Source organism: Palaemon carinicauda, chromosome 35 (genome assembly GCF_036898095.1).
Source record: "Palaemon carinicauda isolate YSFRI2023 chromosome 35, ASM3689809v2, whole genome shotgun sequence".
Taxonomy (NCBI): Eukaryota; Metazoa; Arthropoda; class Malacostraca; order Decapoda; family Palaemonidae; genus Palaemon; species Palaemon carinicauda.
Window position 1 is genome coordinate 77,319,311 of NC_090759.1, and position 21,724 is coordinate 77,341,034.

The following is a 21,724-nucleotide window of genomic DNA, read 5'->3' on the forward strand; positions in this document are numbered from 1 at the left end:
AATTGCTACATATTATGCAGCCAACAAATCGTATCGTCACGAGAATAGTTACATGTGGTTTCAAGTTATTGGAGCCAAGATGCATGTCTACTGTAGGCTCTAGACCAGTGGTTCCCAACCTGGGGGAAATTTGAAGCTACCAGGGGGGAAATAATTACACTACCTAGCCTACTAACTAAAAAAATATCAGATGCCAAACCGAGCCTTGATATCGATACACTGGTGCACAAGAAGCAGCCTCAACCTTCTCACTAATTCAATTTTGAGGTAGAAGAATAAACAAAAGTCTTTTCATTTTGCTACTAGCCGCTCTCCATATACTGATAAACAAATAGTTACAGAGTAAAATGGATAGAGAGCGGTTAGTTGTTACTAACCGCTCTCTATCCAATTTACTCTGTAACTATTTGTTTATCAATATATTTGTATAATGCAAAAAATAAATTAGTAAGTCGTCATAGTGTGTTTCAACTACTCTTTCCCTCATACACATGAAGGGGGAAATCTGGAGGGTTGCAATGGCTGCAGGGGGAAATGACAGGAAAAAGGTTGGGAACCACTGCTCTAGACTCTAGAGAGTCTAGAGCTTTCGATGCGGCCCCAAGACTATGTAACGGGCTCCCATCAGACATCTGAAAGTCTGAAGATATTAAGGCTTTTTGTTTTCTAGGAGCCTCGTTAATGTGGATTTGTAAATTAACGTAGAATGCGCTGCATCATATTTTGAATACCTAACAATGCAGATGACGATCAGATGTTTTAGTCCTGTAAGGCACACGGTTTTCATGTGTGATAAGACCGGGAAAACAGCCCTTACTTTTATTCTAGGTTCCTTATTTCCTTTCCGCACTGGACTACTTTCCCTGTTGGAGCCCTCGGGCTTATAGCATTCTGCTTTTGCAACTAGGGTTGTAGCTCAGCAAGTAATAATGATAATAAAGTAAGTAAAGTCAGCAAGAAGAGCTAAATGACTTGAAATTGAAAGAGGTTAGCGTCAGTATAAGCATGCTTCTGTATGTAATTATTGAAACAAGAAGAAAAATTAAGACACCTTGATCTGATGAGAATATTAAGAAAATGCTGTGATACAATGACAGAACTGTGGTTGAGTAGCTGAAAAAGGGTATACGAGGTGTCTGTTAGAAGAAAATGTACCAAAGGAAAAAAATGAAATGAATAATTGCGTCTCTGCCAATTGGGTGCCAGAGGAGCCTTTAAGAATCTGAAATATTATGTCTACCAAGAAAGGTTTGTGGTAGGATCACGATCTAAAAAGAAAGTTCTTTGTATTATATTCAGCACAATAATATCTAATAGCTGGTGTTCTTCAGGGTAGTATCCTTGGCCCATTACTGTTCTTGCTATATACGCATGAGAGAGAGAGAGAGAGAGAGAGAGAGAGAGAGAGAGAGAGAGAGAGAGAGAGAGAGAGAGAGAGAGAGAGATAGAGATCAACATTATGTAGCTTTTTAAAGATTTAGCAGAATCATAAACAACAGAAACATGGCAAGTAGCATGTTTTGGAAAAGAGCTTCATTAACGTGGCATAAAATCTGTTTTTTTTTTTTCTCGACCTACCTCCTCATCTACGAGATAGAGTCTATTGATAGTCCCAGGTCATGGTATCAATATAATTGTAATGATGGTTAGGAAGAGGATTTTAGGAATATAAATAAAGGAACTTTATGGTGTCATTTAAAGTTTTGGCGGGAAAATAAATCGATGCCAGTCCCTTGAGAGAGAGAGAGAGAGAGAGAGAGAGAGAGAGAGAGAGAGAGAGAGAGAGAGAGAGAGAGAGAGAGAGAGAGTATATGTACGCACTTTGTCATTTAAAGTTTTGGAGGGAAAATGATTGAATCAATGCCAGTCATATAAGAAGAGAGAGAGAGAGAGAGAGAGAGAGAGAGAGAGAGAGAGAGAGAGAGAGAGAGAGAGAGAGGGTATGTGTGTGTGTGTGTGTGTGTACGCAAGCATTTTCAAGGACATGCTATATAAGATATAAACACGCTAGATTTACGTGTACTTTAATAACTGTTTATTCAACGACAAATATCACCTTTGAAAAACGAACTTAGAGAAAAACGTCTAACGATAAAAATATTCTTGAAAAAGAGATTAATCTAATACTGGTAGCAGATGTGGTAACGCCCCTGACTGGTGAACGCCAGACTGTGGTTTGAGTCCTGCTGAAACTATTTAGTTTCTTTGGTCTGTGCAATCTCACCATCCTTGTGAGCTAAGGTGGGGGGGGGGAGCCTATAGGTCTATTTAGTGAATCATGAGCAGCCATTGCCTGGCCCTCCTTGGTCCTAGCTTGGGTGGAGAGGGGGCTTTGGCGCTGATCATATGCATATATGGTCAGTCTCCAGGGAATTGTCATGCTCGATAGGGCAATGTCACTGTCCCTTGCCTCTGCCATTCATGAGTGGTCTTTAAACTTTTAAAAGGGAAAATACAACCAAGAACTGGCCACCGCTACATTTGTCAATGACATCACTATAGTATTTTGTATATCACAAGATAGTTAATTGAATTGTGAACATTTTGCCCCTAAATTCATCCAAATCAGATAAAAATTGGCCACAATATGGCAAATGACGTTTTTAATCTTTTCGTGACCTTGACCTTGACTTTTGACCCAATCTCTCCCACAAAAATAGTAAAATTGTCCTTGGATCATGGCCAATCATACCACAAAATTTCATGAGATTCGATGAAAGATTTTTTGGGTTATGAAAACCACAAACGCACAGACAAACAAACAAACAAATACCTATTATTATTATTAGTATTATTATTATTATTATTATTACTTGCTAAGCCACAACCCTAATTGGAAAAGCAAGATGCCAATAGGTAATGAGTCATGAAGAAAAAAGAATTCAGTTTGTGGTGGAACTTGGAAGGTGTTAAGGGTATGCGATATCGAACGCATGATGATGTCTAATGTTTAGCTGGTTGTCATGGAGGAGGAGGGACATTCAAGCGGCTGAATGGAACCGGACAGGGGGGGGGGGGGAGAGGGTGAGCCGTTGTATAGGTAAAGCGCGCGCGGCCGAATTCCGATTCCCGAACAGTGTTGCCAGATGGGTTAGTATAAAAATTCCCAAAACTCATAAAATATCCCCAAAACAACCTAAAAATCCCCATTTCCACAAATATGTTCTCCTCTGTCTTGATCACGCAGGCTTTACTAAAATAGAAATTACTCAATATACTTCATATAAGCGCAAGCAAATTAATTGCAACAATATAAAAGTTTACTCGTCTTTTTTTCTTCATAGAAATTTGAACAGAATATCCCCATCAGACACCCAAAATCCCAAACTCTAGGGATAAATCCCCATACCTGGCAACACTTCCCGAAACGTAACTTGGTTTACCAGGTTTAGTAGTCAGGTAACCTTAACACCGAGTGGACGTGTCTCGTCAAGTCAGATCTCCACCGCACGAGGGCGGAAGGCCTTTTTCTCTATCTCCTCCACCCAAGTTTCGTTGATTTTATTTAATCTTTCATGGGCTGAAGGGCAGCACCGATGGGTGTTGTAACAGGTAAGGGTGATCGAGACTACATATTCATTAGTGTTACAGGTGATCTGAATTCTGCAACATACATAGCCTCTGTACCATGGTCTTCCACTGTCTTGGGTTAGAGTTCTCTTGCTTGAGGGTACACTCAGGCACACTGTTCTATCTAGTTTCTCTTCCTCTTGTTTTGTTAAAGTTTTTTTATAGTTTATATAGGAAATATTTATTTCAATGTTTTTGGTGTTCTTAGAATATTTTATTTTTCCTTGTTTCCTTTCCTCACTGGGCTATTTTCCCTGTTGGAGCCCCTGGGCTTATAGCATCCTGCTTTTCCAACTAGGGTTGTAGCTTAGCATTTAATAATAATAATAATAATAACTTGTAACTTGTCTCTTTATAGGTTTTCGTTGTTCACGTGTCACATGTATACTTAAGTTCGTTAGTTGTAGATATGATGACGCAAATCTCGTTTTAGAGTTTTATATATGAAAGCTATGTTTTAAAGTTGTTATTGCTCTTAAATATTTTATTTTGATCATCCATTACTTCCCTTGTAGCTTATATCCTTGTTTCCCTTCCTCACTGGGCTATTTCCCCCTGTTGGAGCCCTTGGGCGTATAGCATCCAGCTTTTACTAATAATAATAATATTGTAAGACACTGGCTCTTACTGTATTATGTAGGTTAGGTTAAGATAATTCTTTTCGAATGTAGAATCAATTTATTAGACCGATTCTGTCTGAATTATTTAGTTGACAAATGCTTAGTGGAAACTACAATAGGTCTAAAGTAACTCTTCCCACAATTTAGCTGTAGTGTAATATGTTAAGATTATCTTATTGTGAACTGGTGTTACAACTCTCCAATAACGGTTACGGTAAACATCTCTGATCTTGTAATAATTTTTATATAGGCATATGAAAATATACCTTGCCTAGGCCTATTCTCATACAGTTTAGGTTTAAGGAGTAGCCTAACTGTATCGTAAACTGCAGAATTGCATTATCGTCAAAGGTATATACAGTTGTGGATATAAAAAGGCGCAATTTTAACCCTTGGATAATTATTGCATAGGCCGATACATGTGCATTTATAAATTGAACGAGTAAAGCAAACAAGATTTGAGTGATTGTATTGGAAATAGGCCTACATATCAGCTAATAATTTTTATATAGGCTTATGAAAATATACCTTGCCTAGGCCTATTCTCATACATTTTAGGTTTAAGGAGTAGCCTAACTATCGTAAACTGCAATATTTTATTATCGTTAAAGGGTATACAGTTGTGGATATACAAAGGCGCAATTTAACCCTTGGATAATTATTGCCTAGGCCGATACATGTGCATTTATAAACTGAACGAGTAAAGCAAACAAGATTTGAGTGATTTTATTGGGAATAGGCCTAACAACCTAATTTCACTTTGTAATATACTGCCAATCGTTAATTACCCCAGACATTGTAATGAGGATAGAATGATCAAATTTTTGCATTTCGGCGTCGCAGCAGTTATGGTCATTGGTGGTCTGAATATGTTTTTACCTTCACAAGATGAAAAAACTGCTGTAATACGTTTTCACGGGACCATTATGTCGTTCCATGCATACTACATGAATTCATTTAGATATACGTTAAAAGAATATTGCTATAATTGTCCAATTTATTCTTAGAAACTATGAATATATGAATGTGGGTCATACTACGCGGCGTTGGGGTCTTTGAGACCATTCAGCGCCCTTGTGCAACTTGGGGGAACCCCCTCAGTTGTACTGTTAAGTATAAGATAAATGGAATTTGGAAAGCAAAATGTAAGAAAATAGGTAGGCCTATAGCAAAAGGTTAAAAAGCGAGTGGAGCTAGGGACCCTTGCTGCTAAGACCCTTACATAAGCCTACAGTGCTCCTCGTAAGACAATTGTTGATACTGTAATTACTTACTAAGCTGGTGTATCTTAGACGCTGATAATACTGTACACAATAAGCAAATTGCTTTGTCCTGAAATATGGGTCATTATTAAATGATCATCTTGTGGCACTAAGACTGATGTAAGCGTTATCAATATCATGAAAAATGGACGAAATATAGATTGGATAGTCGACTCGGGTAGAATATTCTTGCATGTGTGGTAGGGAGTACTAACAGTTGCGTCTGAAGTTTAAAGGGCACTCATGAATGGCAGATGCAAGGGACAGTGACATTGCCCTAGCAAGCAGGACAATGTCCTAGAGACTGACCGTATATTATATGATCAGTTCCCAAGCCTCCTTTCCACCCAAGCTAGGGCTAGGGAGGGCCAGGCAGTGGCTGCTGATGACTCAGCAGATAGACCTACAGGCTTCCCCAAACCCCCCAACCTTAGCTCACAAGGATGGTAAGGTTCCAGACACTAATAGCACTAACGAGTGTTGGCGGGATCGAACCCCCGACTGTCAAATACCAGACTGAGACGTTACCGTTTGAACTAATGAACCAATGTTGTGTGAGTGACGTTTGTAAAACCCATTTTCCTCGGCTTATTCCCATTTCTAAAACACCTAGTTCCTCTCTCTCTCTCTCTCCTCTCTCTCTCTCTCTCTCTCTCTCTCTCTCTCTCTCTCTCCCTCTCTCTCTCTCTCTCTCTCTCTCTCCACAAAACGGAGCTGTTTTGCATTGAGCCAAAACCCAAGTCCTTCCTGGCAAAATATAGTAAGCAACATTTCAAATGCAGAATTAATCTGCAGAAGCAGTTTTCTTTTGATAGCTTAATTCAAAACTGAAACTATGGGACGCAATCTCACAGGTATAAAAGTAGGATTAAATATAAAATCTCAACTAAGGGTTCTACAAAATAATAAAAAAAAAAAAATGGCAAAATTGAATTGACAAATGTTCATTCTCTTGTTGAGAAAATTAAAACTCAGTTGTAATTGGATTGCTTTTATAATGTTACCATAATATTTTTTTTTCTTTTAATTGCCGTTGATTAACAAAAATTGATTCTTTTAAAACAAGTTGGCCGTGTGCCATGCAGGCTTAGACCTAGGGTAAAATAGAAGGTATAGTAGGTTAGGATGGAAATAATTTCGCAATAGATAGCATTTAGTAATATATATGTATATATATATATATATATATATATATATATATATATATATATATATATATATATATATATATATAATCAGTTAGTCTGAGTCTTGTATTCGTACTAGTTTGTGAAGCTCGCCAATCTTTTTTCTATGTGCCATACGGATTGCACGGTCTATGATTGTTTATGTTGAACACACGTTTGGCGTATTATTATTATTATTATTATTATTATTATTATTATTACTACAAGTTAAGCTACAACTCTAGTTCGAAAAGCAGGGTGCTAGAAGTCCAAGGGCTATTATGAGAATGCATGTACGTATATTAGTAGTTCACACTTTGGCGCTTTCCATTATTTGGCGGACACCCCCCCCCCCCCGAATCTTCCATAGATTTGGTTAATTTAATAGGTCTGCTATGCCATAGGTTTATTTCCCCACTGGTCACTGCAAAACAATTGCAATTGGGAATTTTAAAACGGAACTTTTTTCTAACTCGGTTAACTAATTTACAATGTGGTTAGTTACAAAATACGGCAGAGAACGGTTATATTGCATGTCATTGTCTTTGTACCCAAGGAAACATTGTTTAAAATGGAGAATTCAATCATTATCTAATTTAGTTTCCTCAGACCTTCCTAAGGTGGTGGTCACTTTATAAAGATTTTACAATTTTTTTTACATCACTCTCTTAAATATCTTCTGTAAATAAATTTTGACGAACAACCGTTTTGCTTATGATGGCGTAGTACTAGTCTAAGTACACATTATCTTATAGAGTAAAATTTGTCTTTAAGTATTGAAATTACGAGTAGCTGTCTCGTGGGAGACAAACCAAGGTGACCGCTACCGTTAAGGAGCAAGAGCCCGTGCAGATAATCTACCATTATCATAGTTTGCGATGATGTACCATGATTGGAATTACTGCAGTTCCTAAGAAAGTTGCCCCCTTTTTCCTGTCGTTTTTTTTCTTTACCATAAGGCATGCATGTATAGGGCCAGTGCAGCGGTGAGAACAAGTTTAATCATCATCACAATTTCCTCCTACGCCTATTGACGCAAAGGGCCTCGGTTACATTTCGCCAGTCGTCTCTATCTTGAGCTTTTAATTCAATACTTCTCCATTCATCATCTCCTTCGCGCTTCATACTCTCACCGCTGCAGTGGGAGGCCTGGATGAGGTCAATTAACCGTCGACTGTTTTATTGTTTATGCGTTTTTATTATAATGGCTACTAATTCTAAGGAATATAATACAAGAATTAACTTTTGTGTGTTTCACCGGGAATTAGACATTTTGATATTTCGTTATACTCTGAAATTGCTTTGTGTGAGATCGGGGTTAGTATGGGAAAAGTCAACCCAGATTATCTGTACCATCTTGAGTGTGGTCATTAACTCCTGGCTTTTTTTCTCTCTCTCTCTCTCTCTCTCTCTCTCTCTCTCTCTCTCTCTCTCTCTCTCTCTCTCAACTCGAAAATCAGTGTAATTGTATATGAATGTATGAATAATTCAAGAACTTCATTATCGGCTACGGGAGTTTGCTACGCCAAGGTTTTAACTCCTCTTTCTCCTTATTAAATTAATCTGTATATAAGCTACCTGTAGATTTTTAACAGTAGTTAGATTTTTACGTCTGTTATCTTAGTGTCATGCTGTCACAACCTTTTACGCTATAGGTTCGACCAGGCTTTCGTCCTCCTTGTTATTGTAGCCTATTTAATCTTCCACGTTATTGTAGCATCCACTTGAATGTAGCCTACTGTAGAGGCTTCCACGTTAATGTAGCCTACTGTAGAGGCCTCCACGTTAATGTAGCCTACTCTAGAGGCCTCCACGTTATTGTAGCCTACTATAGAGGCCTCCACGTTGATGTAGCCTACTTTAGAGGCTTCCACGTTAATGTAGCCTACTCTAGAGGCCTCCACGTTATTGTAGCCTACTATAGAGGCCTCCACGATATTGTAGCTCGTTTTAAAGTCCACGTTATATCAGCCTATTTTAGAGCATGTTATTTTAGCCGATTTTATAGTTCACTTTATTGTAGCCTATTTTAGCCCTCCACGTTATTGTAGCATACATTAGAGTCCACGTTATTGTAGCCTACTATAGAGGCCTCCACGTTATTGTAGCCTGTTTTAGAGTCCATATTATTTCAGGCTATTTTAGTCTATTTGAAAGTCCATGTTATTGTAGCCTATTTTATAGTCCTCCACGTTATTGTAGCCTAATTTAGTGTCCACATTATTGTATCATACTTTAGAGTATTCCACATTAATTTAGCCTACTTTAGAGTCCTCCACGTTATTATAGCCTACTTTAGAGTCTTCCACATCATTGTAGCCTCATTTAGAGCCATCCACGATACTGTAGCCTATACTTCAGAGCCATTCACGTTAGTGTAGCCTACTTTGGAGCAATCCACGGTATTGTAGCCTCATTTAGAGCCATCCACGTTATTGTAGCCTACTTTAGAGCAATCCACGGTATTGTAGCCTCATTTAGAGCCATCCACGTTATTGTAGCCTACTTTAGAGCAATCTACGGTATTGTAGCCTCATTTAGAGCCATCCACGTTATTGTAGCCTACTTTAGAGCCATTCACGGCATTATAGCCTCATTTAGAGCCAGCCACGTTATTGTAGCCTACTTTAGAGCCATTCGCGGCATTGTAGCCTCATTTAGAGCGAGCCACGTTATTGTAGCCTACTTTAGAGCCATCCACGTTAGCGTAGCCTACTTTAGAAGATTCAATATGGCCCGGGTAGTTACAAGGACGAGAGAGCCAAGTTAATATTGATGACTTATAGGGTTTGTTCTATGATTTGAAGAACTGAGGGTTTTTGGGATGGACTCTATCCCTCGCGTGACGCAAAGCAATGTTTGATTAATGTAGAGTTTCAGCTCGATGGACCTGTTCAATAGTTGATGCTGGGGGGATTATCTGTTTTCAGTCGAGTTGGAAGGACGCCGTTGGTATTGCATTGAGTGTTAATCTGAACGGGATCTAGTTCGCTTGAATTAGGACAGGGTCACCAGCCGTCTTAAGAAATCTTCTAAGTATGGCTGTTTTTATCATTGTTTACCAAATGGTAAACGTTTAGTAAATTTATGATTTAAAAGTTTTAAAGGCCGCTCATGAATGGCAGGGGCAAGGGACAGTGACATTGCCCTATCGAGTAGGACAATGCCCTAGAGACTGACCATATATACATATGATCAGCTCCCAAGCTAGGACCAAGGGGGGCCAGGCAATGGCTGCTGATGACTCACCAGATAGACATATAGGCTCCCCCAAACCCTCTACCCTTAGCTCACAAGGATGGTGAGATTGCAGTTACCAATGAAACTAACGAGTTTGAGTGGGACTCGAACCCCAGTCTAGCGTACACCAGTCAGGGACATTACCACATCGGCCACCTCAACCCTTATAGTGATTTAACTTAGTTGGAATTAATAACAAGCTTATATATGTATATATATATATATATATATATATATATATATATATATATATATATATATATATATATATATATATATATTTATTTATATATATATATATATATATATATATATATATATATATATATATATATATATATATATATATATATGTGTGTATATGTATATCATTAACAGCCGTTACTAATCCACTGCTAAACAAAGGCCTCAGGCATGTCCTTCCACTTGCGTCTGTTTATGGTCTTTCTATTCCAATCCACACCAGCAAACTTTCTTAGTTCGTCAATCCATCGTCATCTCTTCCTTCCCCTGCTTCTTTTGCAATCTCTAGGTCTTAAAGTTAATCTGTTATCTTTTATTCTCATTATATGTCCTCCCATGTCCATTTCTTTTTCTTACATGTTAGAATATCTTCTACTTTAGTTTGCTCTCGTATCCATGTTGCTCTTTTTCTGTCTCTTAGTGTTATGGAACCTTTATTCTTTCCATAGTTCATAAAGTTGTCACTAGTTTATGTTCCAAGGCTTTAATAAAGCTCCGAGTTTCTGATGCTTAAGTTGATACTGGTAGGACTATTTGATTAAGTGATATTCTTTTTAGAGAAAGGGCCAGTTTACTTTTCAAAATCACCCCCCCCCACACATATATGCATATATGTGTGTGTATATATATATATATATATATATATATATATATATATATGTGTGTGTGTATGTGTGTACTATGTATTGATTCTTTTGTAATCTCTCACTTTCTTTATCAAAATCCATTTATCAACATCTTAATTTCCTTTCCTCACCGGGCTATTTTACCCCGTTTGAGCCCTCGGTCTTATAGCATCCTGTTTCTGTAACTAGGGTTGTCGCTTAGCAAGTCATAATAATAATGATAATAATGAATGAATATTAGTGCTTGTGGTCATGCAGAAGTAAGATTCATACATCCATGCTGCGTAAAGGAGTTACGAACGCATAGACAATCTTTATATTTTATTTCTCTCGCATGACTTATCAGAGCCATGCAACATCAATTCAGCTCGATAGAACTGATAGTTTTTGTAAGGGAGGAGGACAGAGAGGTGAGGGTATGTCCTACCCTACTTAGTACACCTTGATCTAGATACTGGCTTCCGGAGCTGTGCAAATCGGTCTTCAGATCGACGTTAAACGCAGTAAATGTTCTAAAAGCCACTAACTTTTAATTTTTTTTTTTTTTCAATTAGTTGTTTAATATGAAGTCCCTTAAGGCCAACATAGCAGGAGGCTGAATATAGTGGCGATTTTTTTTTTTTTTTTTTAAGGTTAGGTCAGATTATCAAATTCAAATTTAGTTGAAAATTAACTTGGAAAAGTGAATGGATAGCCAACTCCTCATGTGGAATGATCTTCCTGATCAGGTAGTTGAATCAGTAGAACTTCAAAAGTTCAAAGTTGCAGCAAATGTTTTTTTTGTTGAACAGGCTGACTTAAGTCTTTTTACAGTTTATATATAACATATCTGTTTTGACGTTTTTACTGCTTGTAGAATTATTTATTGTTGATTTGTTCTCATCATTTATTTAAATCCTTATTTCCTTTCCTCTCTGGGCTATAGCATCTTGCTTTTCCAACTAGGGTTGTAGCTTGGCTAGTAATTATAATAATAATTTGTAAGTCACTTGGTAGAGCAAACAGTAGTGCTTAAACGAAAGAGAATAAAGGAGAAAGTTTAATTTTAGATCTGGTAATACGCTGACACTAATACCACATGAGTAAGGCAAAATTGTTTATAAGCAAATTATATCTCCGTTCATCAATATATTTACACCGTTGATGTAGAAGTTTTGATACTATGGTCAATTCCTTTTAGTGAGGTAAATTTGCACCGACTCGCATGGGTGCCCTTTTCGCTCGGAAAAGTTTCCTGATTGCTGATTGGTTGGACAAGATTATTCTAACCAATTAGATAGCAGGAAATTTTTCCGAGCTATAAGAGCACCGCTGCGAGTCGGTGCAAATGCGCCTCATTAAAAAAAATTGAGTATAGGGGTTCATTCATGGTACCGTAGCTAAAGGATGAACATGGTAGGGATTGTTGATACTGTTTCCGTGGAGCCAGTCTCTGTTAGGGGAAACGAATTATGTAATATATATATATATATATATATATATATATATATATATATATATATATATATATATATATATATATATATATATATATATTCCTTTCTGGGTGGTGATACCTTAACGTGGTGAAAAGGTTTGTGTATCACCATGATTAGAAAAGCTGTACTAGTCATGGCCACCCATATTAAGTTTGTTTGTTGTGAGTGATCAGCCAAAAGTCTCCCATCATCATCAATTCTCATTGGCCAGCGTAGTGATGAAAATTGGCCAAACCCCAGACATGAATAAGTACATTTTAAAGGCCTCTGTCCTGCAGTGGACTAGAAACGGTTGCAATTATATATATATATATATATATATATATATATATATATATATATATATATATATATATATATATATATATGTATATATATATATATATATATATATATATATATATATATGTGTATATATATATATATATATATATATATATATATATATATATATATATATATATATATACATACGGTGTATGTATATGATAAATTTTGCACATTTAGACAAGTTTTTCGTATTCTTATAAGCCATATATTTTACTCCTAATATCCGGATTCTCTGTACCTCAGGATCAGAGACTCAAGGGGGAATCAACTCAAAGATAATAATTTCTGGAGTATAATGTATATATATACATTATATATATACATATATATATATATATATATATATGTATATATATATATATATACATATATATATATATATATATATATATATATATATATATATATATATATATATATATATATATATTATACGCTCGTGATACCATATTAGTCACATATGTAGTCATATATGAGTATGATTAATAAAAATATACCAGTGCATTATATATTGCATTAATTTAGTTCAGACTTCATGTTGACGTTGACACTATCGAGAAGAAATATTGATTCTTATGTCCTAGCTCTTTGCATTAATGATTGATTGATTTTTTTTTACTTTATACTAATATTTAACAACTATGGACATCGATGTCTTTCAAATTTTTCATGTGAGGAAATCTTCACTCTTAATGATTATCAATTTTATTGGGTCCCACTGAGAGGAGAGAGAGAGAGAGAGAGAGAGAGAGAGAGAGAGAGAGAGAGAGAGAGAGAGAGAGAGAGAGAGAGAGAGAGCAGGAATTATAATATGGAGAGAGAGGGAGCAGTAATTATACCATTGAGAGAGAGAGAGAGAGAGAGAGAGAGAGAGAGAGAGAGAGAGAGAGAGAGAGAGAGAGAGAGAGAGAGAGAGCGAGCAGGAATTATAATATGGAGAGAGAGGGATCAGGAATTATACCATTGAGAGAGAGAGAGAGAGAGAGCAGGAATTATACTAATGCTTTTGCAACGTAATGGCATCCTTGAATTAGGAGAACCTGCTTTATACTACGATGTTATTGAACGAAGAATTTTCCTAGCCTGTCATTGTATCCCGGGGCCGAGTCCCGGACTATACTTCTGCTGTTGAATAATCCATTAATTTCTGCTGCTGCGTAGCTAAGAATCTTTTATATTATCAGATTCTTTTTGTGTCCCGACACTATTGCAAAATGTGATATTTATTATCAGTTCTGTTATTTTATAGACTATTCACAAGGCCAAGATATCTTTTATTCCAATAAATTTTCGATTTGTTGGACTTTTATATTGTAGTTATGATATTTTATTCTCTAGAAGGCCTTTGTACCGCATGTGTTTCACACACGCTCGTACACTGTAATGGTATTTCTTTTTATTTTTTTATCTCTCTCTCTCTCTCTCTCTCTCTCTCTCTCTCTCTCTCTCTCTCTCTCTCTCTCTCTCCGCACTGATAACATAACCTGTTTAAGGTTGCCTTTTCATGCATTAGCTGGTTTGAAATTTTGTGACGTTCTTGCTCGCAAGTACTTATATAGAAGCTCGTCGTCTGTTTAATAAAGTTCTGTTGCATTCCTCTCGCAATAAAGCTTGCCTTTTCCTGCATTAGCTTGTTTGAATTTTTGTGTTTTGTGACGTTCTTGCTCGGAAGTAATTGTATATAAGCTCGTCATCTGTTTAATAAATTACTGTTGCATTCCTCTCGCCTCTCTGTTGTAACCCAACAGCCCACTCGCCCCCCTTTATATGTCGACCCTGTTATGTAAGGAAGATTCATATCGGAAATATTTCCCATACGAAAAGGGCATTTGTGATCGACTTGAGTCCCCAGTGACATTTGAAAAGGGTCTTTATTAATACTGTACGAATCAGTTCCGTGATCCTCCACGATGAAAGGTTATTGAACATTGTTGTCATCTTTCTTGGACTATCTCTTTCTTTTATTGTTGATTCTAATAGTCATTGTTATCATCTTTCTTTTATTGTTGATTCTATTATTCATTGTTGTTATCTTTCTTGGACTATCTGTTTCTTTTATTGTTGATTCTAGTAGGTATAGTTATCATCTTTCCTGGAATATCTCTCTTTTATTGTTGATTCTAAGTCATTGTTATCATCTTTCTTGGAATATTTCTTTCTTTTATTGTTGATTCTAATAGTCATTGTTATCATCTTTCTTGGACTATCTTTATTTTATTGCTGATTCTAGTAGTCATTGTTATCATCTTTCGTGGACTATCTTTATTTTAATGTAGCCAGGCCTTCTCCAACATGAGGCTCAATACTACACAGTATTTTATTATTATTATTATTATTATTGCTGTTGTTGTTATTAATTATTATTTCTACAAACTAAGTTACAACCTTGTTGGAAAAGCAGGATGCTCTAAGCACAAGGTCAACAGGGAAAAATAGCTCTGTGAGGAAAGGAAACAAGGAAAAAAATAGACTACAGGAGAAGTAATGAACAATTAAAATAAACGATTTTAAGAACAGTAAACAATATTAAATCAGATCTTTCATATATAAACTAAAGTCTTTAAAAACAAGAGGAAGATAAATAAGCTAGAATAGCGTGCCCCGAAAGCAAGATTACTTCGAGAAGTTTTATTCCAAACCAAGTTGTGGAATGACTTTCAGGTCGTAAAATCAGTAGAACTTCATATGTTCATACTTGAAGCTAACTTTTTTATGTGAACAGGGTGACATAGGTCATCTTTTTATAGTTTATGTATGAAAGATCTATTTTAATGTTACTGTTTCTTAGAATATTTTAGTTTAATTGTTCATTACTTCTCTTGTAGTTTATTAATTTTATTTACTTTTTTCCTTTCCTCACTGGGCTATTTTTCTCTGTTGGAGCTGGCATAAAAAGAGATTTATTTCAGCATGTTCAACTTACATTCCCTGCAAGTTTGAACTTTTGAGTTAGAGTTAAGCAGATATTGTCGTTATGTATCTGAAAATACAAATGTTCTTTCTCGTAGAATATAGGAATTTTTTTTTTTTTTTTTTATCCAGAGACGTTTTATCATCTTGTAGTTTTCGTTATTTAATATTTTATAATAAATCTTACAAACATTCCCTGCAAATTTGAACTTTTGAGTTAGAATAAAGCAAACATTTTCTCTATGTATCTGAAACTACAAATGTTCTTTCTCGTAGAATAAAGGATGTTTTTTTTTTTGTACCCAGAGACATTATTTTTATCATCTTGTAGTTTTCGTTATTTAATATTTTATAATGAATATATTCCTCATATTTTTCTTACCTACATTATTTTTCGTTTTTATTTATCCAGAGACATTTTATCGTCTTGAAATTTTCGTTATTTAATATTTTATAATAGATATGTTCCTCATATTTTTCTTACCTACATTATTTTTCGTTTTTGTTTATCCAGAGACATTTTATCGGCTTGAAATTTTCGTTATTTAATATTTTATAATAGATATGTTCCTCATATTTTTCTTACCTACATTATTTTTCCTTTTTGTTTATCCAGAGACATTTTATCGTCTCGTAGTTTTCGTTATTTAATATTTTATAATAAATGTTCCTCATATTTTTCTTACCTACATTATTTTTCCTTTTTGTTTATCCAGAGACATTTTATCGGCTTGAAATTTTCGTTATTTAATATTTTATAATAGATATGTTCCTCATATTTTTCTTACCTACATTATTTTTCCTTTTTGTTTATCCAGAGACATTTTATCGTCTCGTAGTTTTCGTTATTTAATATTTTATAATAAATGTTCCTCATATTTTTCTTACCTACATTATTTTTCCTTTTTGTTTATCCAGAGACATTTTATCGTCTCATAGTTTTCGTTATTTAATATTTTATAATAAATATTTTCCTCATATTTTTCTTACAATATTTTTTGTTTTTGTTTATCCAGAGACATTGTATCGTCTCGTAGTTTTCGTTATTTAATATTTTATAATAAATATGTTCCTCATATTTTTCTTACCTAAGTCATATTCTCCCTGTATCTTAAAATGAATTTTCGCAGGTCGTATATTTTCTTCTTCTGTCGTTTTCCTAATTTCACGATTATATTAAATCAGAGACGCATGGCCTTACCGAGCTATATTACGGATTATAAGACTGTATGAAGTTTCACGAAATGTCTATCATTTATATCTATTTCCGTTTTTATGTATCAATACCTGAGATTGGAAGCTCATGCAACTGTTGGTGCCAGACTTGCTTAGCTTTCAACGTACACTGTTAAAAATTTGCATTAAATGTCTGGCAACATTTATTTCAGGAATTTTACCGTTTTAAAAACAGATATAGTGACGTAAATGAGGGATATTACGGTCACCAACCCGTAAAGTATCAGAAAAAGTATTGGTAAAATTACGGTCGCCTGTATTTTACTGAAATACGGGTAAGAACAGTATATTTTTACGGATAATTTATGATTAACATTACGGTTTTATAACTGTGTATGAAAAATTAACAACTTGATTTTATATTGTTTCTTTTGTTAAATAACATCAGTTTTCGTTGTTTATTGTCTTTTTCTATTTTCTAAAGCATATCATGTTTTTTTTTTCATCTGAAAAAGGCGTAAACATTGTTGCATCTTATTTATATTTTTAGTTATTGAAAATTTTATATTGTTCCAGAATTACATTTTATTTATAACTTTTTTTATTGTGTAAATACAATTAACATTTCGCTTTCATTGATATATTATCACTCAGATGAAAACGAGAAAGGAAAAGTTTTTATCAAGCTAAAGAAAAAAAATAACAAACCTACACTTTAAAACGATGTAATTTTAATCGGAAATTCTCCGTAAAATCAACTGTTCTCAGCCGTATTTCAGTACAATACAGGCAACCGTAATTTTTACCATACTTTGTTATTATCTTTTTACGGGTTGGTGACCGTAAAATCACTCCTTAACGTCAATATATCAGTTTTTAAAACGGTAAATATCGAACACTGTTATTAAAAACTGTAATTTTAATCGAAAATTCTTCGTAAAAAGCTACTCTGCTCAGCCGTATTTCAGTAAAATACAGGCGACCGTCATTTTTGCCATACTTTATTATTATCTTTTACTGTTTGGTGACCGTAATATCACTCCTTAACGTCAGTATATCTGTTTTTAAAACGGTAAATACCGAACACTTATTAAAAACTGTAATTTCAATCGGAAATTCTCCGTAAAAATCTACTGTTGTCAGCCGTAATTCAGTAAAATACAGGCGACCGTAATTTTTACCATACTTTATTATTATCTTTTACGGGTTGGTGACCATATCACTCCTTAACGTCAATATATCAGTTTTTAAAACGGTAAATGCCTGGCAACTTTTATTCCTGGATCTCTCTCTCTCTCTCTCTCTCTCTCTCTCTCTCTCTCTCTCCAAGACCTGGGATTCTGGGAACCCTTATGAGGGCCTTAGCTCTCCTAAGAATATCTCCCCTCCTTGAATAATAATAAAGAATCTATGATGTTTTGCTTTTCTTCTCTTCAGTAGAGGAACCCGAATGACCTTTTAGATTATAATACTTTTTCTGATTATATAACTTTTAGACTATATGACTTTCAGACTATATGACTTTTAGAATATATGACTATTAGAATATATGACTTTTAGACTACAGTATATGATTTTTAGACTATATGACTTTTAGACTACAGTATTTGATTTTGAGACTATATGGCTTTTAGCATATATGACTTTTAGACTACAGTATATGATTTTTAGACTATATGACTTTTAGACTACAGTATATGATTTTTAGACTATATGACCTTTAGCATATATGACTTTTAGACTACAGTATATGATTTTTAGACTATATGACTTTTAGTCTACAGTATATGATTTTTAGACTATATGACTTTTAGACTATATGACTTTTAGACTACAGTATTTGATTTTGAGACTATATGACTTTTAGAATATATTACTTTTAGAATATATGACTTATCGACTATATGACTTTTAGACTACAGTATATGATTTTTAGACTACAGTATATGATTTTTAGACTATATGACTTTTAGACTACAGTATTTGATTTTGAGACTAAATGACTTTTAGAATATAGGACTTATAGAATATATGACTTTTAGACTATATGACTTTTAGTATATATGACTTTTAGACTACAGTATATGATTTTTAGACTATATGACTTTTAGACTACAGTACATGATTTTTAGACTATATGACTTTTAGCATATATGACTTTTAGACTACATGACTTTTAGACTACAGTATATGATTTTTAGACTATATGACTTTTAGAATATATGACTTTTAAACTATATGACTTTTAGACTATAGTATATGATTTTTAGACCATATGACTTTTAGAATATATGACTTTTAGACTACATGGACATTAGAATACATGACTTTTAGACTATATAACTGTTAGACTATATGATTTTTAAAATATATGACTTTTAGAATAAATGACTTATAGAATATATAACTTTCAGGCTATATGACTTTTAGACTATATGACTTAGAATATATGTCTTGTGACTTTACAATATATGACGCTTAGAATATAGGACTTTTATAATATAGGACTTTTAGGCTTTATGGCTTTTAGAAAATATGACTTTTAAACTATATGACTTAAAATATATGACTTTTAGACTATATGCCCTTCAGTAGATATGGCTTTTAAAATATATGACATTTAGACTATATGACTTTTTGAAAATATAACTTTTAAAAAAATATAACTTATAGACTATATGACTTTTAGAAGATATGACTTTTACAATTTGACTTAGACTGTATGAATTTTACATTATATGGGTTGTATGACTTAGAAAATATGACTTTTAGACTATATGACCTTTAGAATATATGCCTAGTATGACTTTTAGAATACATGACTTAGACTGTATGACTTTTACAATATATGACTTTTATAAAATAGGACTTTTAGACTATATAAATTTTATGGCTTTTAGAATATATGACTTTTAGACTATAGAAATTTTATGGCTTTTAGAATATATGACTTTTAGAATATATAAATTTTATGACTTTTAGAAGACGTATAGGGAAGCTCCGTCCGTGGCCTACTAAGCGTGAGCATCAGTCGATGATGGTATCGATAAGTTCGCCATATGACCTTTTATCTGTTATCCAATGATACAGTATAATGGAAGCTTCTTTTCTCGGAAGACCTTTCGTACATTATGCATGTGTGTATACACGCACGTCGATGTATATTGTATGTATGGATGTGTGTGTTTATAAGCACACGCATATATATATATATATATATATACATATTTATATATATATATATACATATATATACATATTTATATGTATGTTATATTATTTATATGTATATATATATTATTTATATATATTATACATATATGTATAATCATATATATGTACAGTATATACATGATTATATATATATATATATATATATGTAATCATATAAATACTGACATTAAATATGTACAGTATATACATAATTATATATATATATATATATATATATACATATACATATATACACACACACTATATATATATATATATATATATGTACACTGTATATAATTTATATGTTGGTAGATAATCCCCTGTGAACAGAAATTATTTACCTTAAATATTGGTTGTATTCGGGAAATGATGTTGATTAAGTTCTTGATCATTATATTTTCTTGTTTGAATATCTTGCAGGACATTCTCTCTCTCTCTCTCTCTCTCTCTCTCTCTCTCTCTCTCTCTCTCCTCTCTCTTCGTTACATTGGTGGGAATGAAAGAATAGTTATGTTGGATAGATAGTTATTTAAAAACAGGTAAGGTTGACAATGCAATTAGATGAAATTATATCTTTCGAACGGTACTCTTCAGTCACCTGGTTAAGAATGTGTGTTTTCGCATCGCTTAAATCCTCTCTTTCTTGAGGGTACACTTGGCCACACTATTCTATTTTATTTCTTTTCCTCCTGTTTTATTAAATTATTATAGTTTATATGGGAGATATTTGTTTTAATGTTACCGTTCTTAAGATATTTTATTTTTCCTAGTTTCCTTTCCTCACTGGGTTATTTTCCCTGTTGGGGCCGCTGGGCTTACTGCGTCCTGCTTTTCCAACTAGGGGTGTAGCTTGGCAATTGATAATAATAATAATGATAATAGCAATAATAATAATAATAATAATAATAGCAGTAATAATAATAATGATATATACTTCATCATCCTCTCCTCCTACGCCTATTGACGCAAAGGGCCTCGGTTAGATTTCATCAGTCGTCTCTATCTTGAGCTTTTAAATCAATACATCCCCATTCCTCACCTTCTACTTTACGCTTCATAGTCCTCAGCCATGTAGGCCTGGGTCTTTTAACTCATCTAGTGCCTTGTGGAGCCCAGTTGAAAGTTTGGTGAACTAAGCCCTCTTGGGGAGTGCGAAGAGCATACCCAAACCATTTCCATCTATGCTTATTTATTTTATCTTATTCTTATCAATTTGCTTTATGTTGTGTGTGGCGTTCATAAGACGTCTTTATATAAGAAAAATCCTTGTTTAATGTTATCGCAACTGGAAAGTTAATGAACGCAATAAAGACAATAAAACCATCTTCATATATAGAAAAAGCCCCAATCATCATTTCGACTTCGGTGACGTGCAGATAATTCGGCTGTTAAAGATCACTTCTGACACTCAAGCTTAATTAACGCCCAGTTTCTTTGATAGTTTTATCAAGTTTATTTTGCGTATCGAGTGTCTTTTATCTTTACTCCTATGTCTGGTTTCTTATCTTTCATGTTTCTAGGCATGCAGAAAGTCTCTCTCTCTCTCTCTCTCTCTCTCTCTCTCTCTCCTTTTGAATCCAGAGTATATATATATATATATATATGATATATATATATGATGTATATATATATATGTATATATATATATATGTGTGTGTGTGTGTGTATATATATATAAATAGTATATATATATATATATATGTGTGTGTGTGTGTATATATATAAATAGTATATGTATATATATATATATATATATATGTATATGTATGTATATATATATGCAGAAGAACCACAGGGAAAATGAAAATACAGAATATACACTTGAGTCCTGACTAGTTTCGTGATACTTCCTCAGAGGAAGTATCACGAAACTAGTCAGGACTCAAG

The 21,724-nt window shown here is 34.0% G+C and overlaps 1 protein-coding gene across 1 annotated transcript in view; it reads left to right on the top strand.

Annotated features, from left to right (window-relative positions):
- The first annotated feature begins 3,404 nt into the window (after positions 1 to 3,404).
- The window catches only part of LOC137627899 (uncharacterized), a 76,397-nt gene continuing 58,077 nt past the window's right edge, over positions 3,405 to 21,724 (top strand). Inside the window, exon 1 of the mRNA XM_068359343.1 lies at positions 3,405 to 3,552. The gene's annotated coding sequence lies outside the window, so the exon portion shown is untranslated. The remainder of the gene's footprint in view (positions 3,553 to 21,724) is intronic.